The sequence below is a fragment of the Mastomys coucha genome, unplaced genomic scaffold (assembly GCF_008632895.1).
Source record: "Mastomys coucha isolate ucsf_1 unplaced genomic scaffold, UCSF_Mcou_1 pScaffold8, whole genome shotgun sequence".
Taxonomy (NCBI): Eukaryota; Metazoa; Chordata; class Mammalia; order Rodentia; family Muridae; genus Mastomys; species Mastomys coucha.
In genome coordinates, this window is record NW_022196914.1 from 24,277,205 (window position 1) to 24,283,819 (window position 6,615).

Genomic DNA, 6,615 nt, shown 5'->3' on the forward strand with positions numbered 1-6,615 from the left:
ATTCCTATCCCGTGTTCTTAAATAAAGACTTTAAATACTTAATGGTTAATTTGCACTTATCTTTGACTATCTTTAGTAACCATCAATTTTGAAAAAAGACCTCTATGCATGTCTGTAATTTTTTAAATTAACACATTAAAATCATTTTACTGACCAATAAAACTACCATCACATTTTGAAAGTAAATAATTTACTGTGTATGTATAGATGCATTCAGAATGCTATACAGCTTACCAAAAGTTTTGTTACCATGTAAAAATATCCCGTGTTGTCATAAAAGCAAGGCAAGATGGTTTAGCGATGCTTGCCTACTATGAAAATAGTTGTAATGTCTCTTTTGTGGTAGACATCAAGATTTAGCCAAGGTTAAAATATATTAGTGCTTTACTGAATATAATATATCGAGCCTTGGTGACTGGAGAGATCACTGACTATAGGTAAAATAACTGACCTCTAAGCCCTACTTATGATACTTCTGGGTACATGTTAAATATGATACTTAGGAAATGGTAAAGACATTAAGATATTTCACAACACTGTCTTTTGATCCTTAGCCTACACAGATCTCTTGTACTCTTTTCTTGTAGCCAGGTTTAAGAAACCAAGGTTCAGAGGGTTGGAGAATAAGGGGCACCTTGCATCATAAAAACAAATTCATTAATTTAGAAAGGTTATTGTGTGGTAGCAAGTTCTCCTGACATAGAGTGTTAATGTTTAGCAGTCTAAAGTCTACATCTTGGTCAATGCATTTTCAAAACCTATGAATACAATATGGTATGCCCAAACAAGGAAACATTTTAAATGTTTGCATTCGACACCTTTTTTTTTTTTTTTAAGAACATAGCTTTGGGGACAAAGATGAGAACTTACTGAACATTCTCAATGGTCTGCTGAGATGAGATCTTCATGATACTTGGTATTTTCAAACTATAATTTGTTACCTTGCAGACAGCTGGTTTCCTGACCTTGCTGTTTGGTATTATGCTAGATTAACAGGACACAAGAATAGGCACATTACAAAAGAACTGCATGCCTCAGGGATAGGTAAATCAAAAGGTAGATATTTTAAAGTATTAGTTAACAAAGCTTGATTTTGCCTTGAATGTTTGATATAAAATGTGCTACAAATAAGCCCAGTAGTATTGAAAGACAAAGGCAGAATATGGGACATTAAAAGGCAGAGTAACTCCAAAAGTCAGATGTAACTGTATCTTAGTGCAAAGCTCTCTTTTTTTAGTTCTCTGAATTCCATTTGTACTACATGAGTGCCATTACAAGGACTATGCAATTGAACTGACTATGAAAATAAACTAAGTTGGAATGGATCTTCCTAAAAAGTGACTGTTCTCAGGTGGTGACTGCACACACACACAGTTGCATATGATGGTAATTTAACTGTCCTTACTGAAAAATATATCTTTTTTGTTACCTGAGCCAGAAAAAAGTACCTTGATCTTTCTCCTCTTAGATGAATGAGGACAAACCTTCCTGAGTAATTTCTGCATGTGGACAGAGTCATGATATACCTATATCTTCTGTATATCAAACTCCCTCCACATACATGTGTGATTGTGTTAATGTGATCTTATCTTAAATCACATCCAATTATATTTCTGGTAACAAATTCTTAGAAGGTCAGGATTTTTGATGATAGATAATACTGTCTCTGTCTCTTTGTCTCTGTCTGTCTTTGTCTCTCTGTTTTCTCTATGTTTCCTTCTCTGTCTCTCTTTCTATGTCTCTCTGTCTCTCTTTCCCTCTCTGTCTCTGTCTCTCTTTCTCTTTCTCTCTCTCTCTCTCTCTCTCTCTCTCTCTCTCTCTCTGTGTGTGTGTGTGTGTGTGTATCTCTGTGTGTGTGTCTGTGTCTGTGTGTCTGTGTCTGTGTGTATAGGCCAGAGATCAATATCAGGTGTCTTTCTTTATTACTTTACATCTATTTTGAGATAGATTCTGAATGTTGTATTTAATGAGAGGTAGACTAGCTGTCTAGTGAGCCAGGTATCTCTCTGCCTCAGTCTACCAACACTGAGGCATTTGCTGTGATTTGCTTTGTTTTATATCCTTTTTATTCAGGTCCTCATGCTTGAGCTATAGCTGTTGGGGGGATGAATCACTAACTCAGCTCTATGGAAATCCTTGTTGGGATGTTTGGAATACTGTTCTTGGACTTTGCAGCTAGAACAAAATTTTGTTATGAAAAATCCATACAGACTCAATTTTAAAATTGAATTTAATATGTAATTTAAAATTTCCTTTGATTATCTGGAATGTATGACAGCTCTTGGAGCATTTCAGTCACTTTCATCTCTGATTCTTTGGTTTGCGCTTTGATGGCTCCTTTGAGATGTCATGAGCCATGACTGTGTCTTACTACAATGTGACATGTGTTACAGACTTCCACTGCAGCTGACATTCTCCTTATCATTTCTCTCTCTGTGAGTTCCTGAACACTTTCAAACCATAGCTGAAATGTCACATACTCTGTTTCTTGCTGTGTTTTACAAACAGACTTGGTTATCCAGTAATTTGTATTTATTTAAGATTTGTGGACTCTTATCCATTGAAGGATGACTGGGAGGCTTTAAAATAAGACTCTATAGTAAATCCTATGGAATTCAGAAACTTCCAGAGAACAAGGGCCAGAGACTACTCTGTGTATTCCAAGCACAAAACTCAGTTTTGGGAATTAAACAAATGCTTAGGGTTGGGTCAGTTCATCTTCTGAATATGGAGTTGAATCTTGTAACCATGTCCCATTTAAATCACATGGAAGATCCAAGCTTTATTATTGTTGGATTTGACTTTATTTAGAGACAGACTCCTGTGTCCTGTCAGCCTAGGGTCAGGAACCACGAGGAAGATCATGAAGACAACTGTCTATGAAGTAACAAACAATATTTTGAAAATCACAAGAATCATGAAGTTATCTGTTTTTTCCAAAGTAATAAAACTGAGAGACAGAGAGGTAGAGAGAGAGAGAGAGAGAGAGAGAGAGAGAGAGAGAGAGAGAGAGAGAGAGAGAGAGAGAGAAGAGAAAGAGAGAGACAGAGACAGAGACAGAGACAGAGACAGAGACAGAGCATATATAAACCAAGAGCAGAGGTCTTGGAATAGCTTGTCTTACCCATGGAACACTTTGATCTTAGGCTTTTCACATCAGAACCCTAGGAGAAATTCTAGTGTTAAAGGACCCAAGTTCATAGTACTTTGAATGGCAAATCTAAGAATCCCAGAGTGAATAGTTGTTCAGGTCCAGACTTCTGAAAAAACATCTATGTTTCTCTCAACAGAGCCTCCCAGAAATCTATAAATTCTAGCATCATCTTCTGTTGTTACAGGTTTTCTGGAACACACACAGGAGTATAGCAGACATTTCCTCATAAACATGGAGGCATCTGAGCCTGGCTGCTTCTCATCTCTGCTATCAGCACATCACCAACTGTTGTCATCCCTGGTCAGGATGGAGGTTCTGTGTTAAGAAGAGAATTGTTTTGCTCTAAGGCTTTATTTTAGTATGCTGTTTTACTGCAGAGGATGTTCAATAAGATGAAATGTATGTCTTTGCTCAGCAGATGAAGGCTGAATCTGTTCAGTTCTGATGTTAACTGGCTGTCAGAGGGATTTGCTGTCTTTTGTTTCCTTTGACCATTTGTGTGTATGTGTGTGCAGTTTGCTTTAACCTTTAATGTTTATCAGGATACATCTATGGACTTATGTTAAATTTCTCTCTAGTGTTAATATCTCATTGATAAGGTTATTTTTAATACAACATGATTTTTAATAGCAGAATAAGCACAATGTTGGAAATGCAGGCTGTGTATCTCCTTTTGGGTACATTGACAGCCTCTCCCTTCTGCTTATCTTTGATTGCTCAATGACACTGATGTTTTTAAGAGCTGCCTGTATTACATTTCCTTTCCAATGGTCTGTCTGCTCTTCAGTGTACAGTATACAAGAGGTTCATTCTACCAATGTGTTCTCCAAAAAGTAGCTTCAAGCATGAAACATCAAGATCAAAATGAGTTTGGCAATCGTAACACAACATCTGTTCAGGGATTTTCCTCCTTATACCATGACAGGGAGGGAAGAAGAAAGAGAAATAAATGCCTTCTATATAGCACACTTTAAAGAAAAAAACAAAGAGACTGTTTGTGAAAAAGGAATAAATGGATCCCCATGACAAAAAAAGTACAGGAAATTATATTCTTCCCTAAAGACAAATTCAGATTTTATTAAGTTCTGCCTCTTCAGTGGTTTGTACAGGTACCAATAGAAATATGGGGTGATTCATGATACTTCCCTTGTGTTTCCTGGTCCTCAATAAGCATTACCTACCATTGAGCAAATGGCTTTCTCTGAACAAATCTGAACAGTCATATATTTCATTATTCTATACTTTGTTTCAGTGGCCTGACCATACATAAAATGCTGTGTGTTCTGCTGTGATATTCATTGAGGAAACTACACCTGTTCAGAGAATGTGTCTGCTTATTGCAAACATTTGGTGAACACTGAGGCCATTGTATCAGAAGGCAATCATTTAAAAATAAATAGTAGATTATTTTCCTTCAAATAGTCCTAAATTTCCATGTTCTTTACATACATAAAGTATACAAAAAGTCAAGGAAGAAGTGTGTTTTGAGAAAACTATGAGCCCACGAGGAGGCTGGTTTTGAACTGGTTGCTTCATATATCATAGATGACCAGATAACTCCCTCCTAGTGCTTTGTAATATCAGAGTGGCCATGCTAACTCTGTGTTGATTTTTATTCAGACAAAGTAACTGACTTGTCTTAGGCTGTATGAATCCATCAGATTCTATTATGTTCTGTCACTTCTCCCTTTCCACTGAAATTATGGGCAATGGTGGAAAAATAAAGGCATAGAGATATGGTAATGATTTCTCCTTTAAAATTGAATGCTTGGAGGATAGGAGTAACCACAGATGGTAGAAAGGGAATGAGGACCTGCATGTTGGGTCAATCCTCTCATTCCCACTTGCACACCTACACATTTCTGGTCTATGTCCTACCCTGACTCATATTTTATCAAGTACTGCCAACTGCAACACTCTCAAAGCTGGTTTGCTTCCGAATGCTTTTGTTCTTCCATTCAGCTCTTCATTTATCAGAATCATGTCCCTCAAACTTTTATGCATCATCCTGAAATTAAGACGGCTAATAGCTTTCTGTGTCTAAAAAATATGCATGAAGTTTTAAATTGATTATGGATCACAGCTTACTATTTACTCATTGATTTTAGCCTGAAGAAAACCACTTCATATACATAACTCTAACATCCTTAACTGGAAAATGGGTAAAAGCATATCTCATTCATGGTTTGTTAATATAATAATACAAATTAGGCATGTAAAACACTGTGGAAAGGCTTAGTGTCATCAAGTGTGTCTCCCAGTAACTTTTCATTGTTGTCTATAATCCTTAGCTTTTCAGAATTGTATCATTTTATTCTTTAAACAAAAATGCTGTAATTTGGATCAGGATCATTACTTCCCAGAGACCCACATGCTTTAAGACTTGGTACTCAGCTTTGCTTTGCTAGGAACTAGTGGAAACTTTAAAGGTGATGCTCCACAGGAAGTCCTTGGGTCTTACATAGTACCTCTGTACTAAATCATGAGATCTGGACCTCTTCTTTGTGGGGACAGAGTCCATGAGTGAAGCTGCATGGACTTGTAAGAAAACTCCAAGTAAACAAGAGTCTTATAATCTCTGTTCCTCCATAACATAGGTTGTTGTTGGAATGTGCTTTTGTGCCCCTCCCAGGTCTAACAACGGGTGGGTTTTCCTTTACATTACCGATCACATTACTCATTGCTATTCAGAGTGATGTTTCATGCACTAATTGATGTTTCATGCACTAATTACTGTATATAGACTAAACCCATGAAACCTTTGCTCCTATGACCTTGCTTGACCCTCAAGAGTAATTGTCTGAGGCTCTGGGTAAAGTTGGCCTCATTCTCAGGCTCCACTCTTAGGTTCATGGCATCAATAAGAGCAGTAACACATTTCCTTTATGTTACTCTGCAAAGAGTACTTCATTTTCTGTTCCAAACATACTGTGCTGGTTTGCCTTGACCAATCAGAGAATTCTATTACGGATGATACCCTCTAAATGATGAGCCAAAGTAAATTGCTTGCTCGTAGGTTTGCTATAATAATGGAAAGCTGACTAAGCAAACAGCATAAAGATTTACAACCGATATTCTCCTGCTGTGTGTTGATTTTTTTCTCTCTCCTCCAAGTCCTACTGATACCACCTTTCCCTCACTTGTTTATTCAACTCTGAACCTCCAGTTTTCATGGAGAAAGTAAGAGAATTGAGAATGAATGATACAAGGGACTGAAATAATGAGGACAATAGAAGATTTTAGAGTAGGACATGTATCTTGTTCTACTTCAACCAAAATCTTTATCCTATACAAACAATTTATCTTTCCTTCTAGTTGTGGATGAATTTTCTCTGGAACTTAGGAATGTGAATATATTCTCTTGTACTCTTGTTGTTATTGTTGTTGTTGTTTTTCTTCTTCTTCTTCGTCTTCTTCTTCTTCTTCTTCTTCTTCTTCTTCTTCTTCTTCTTCTTCTTCTT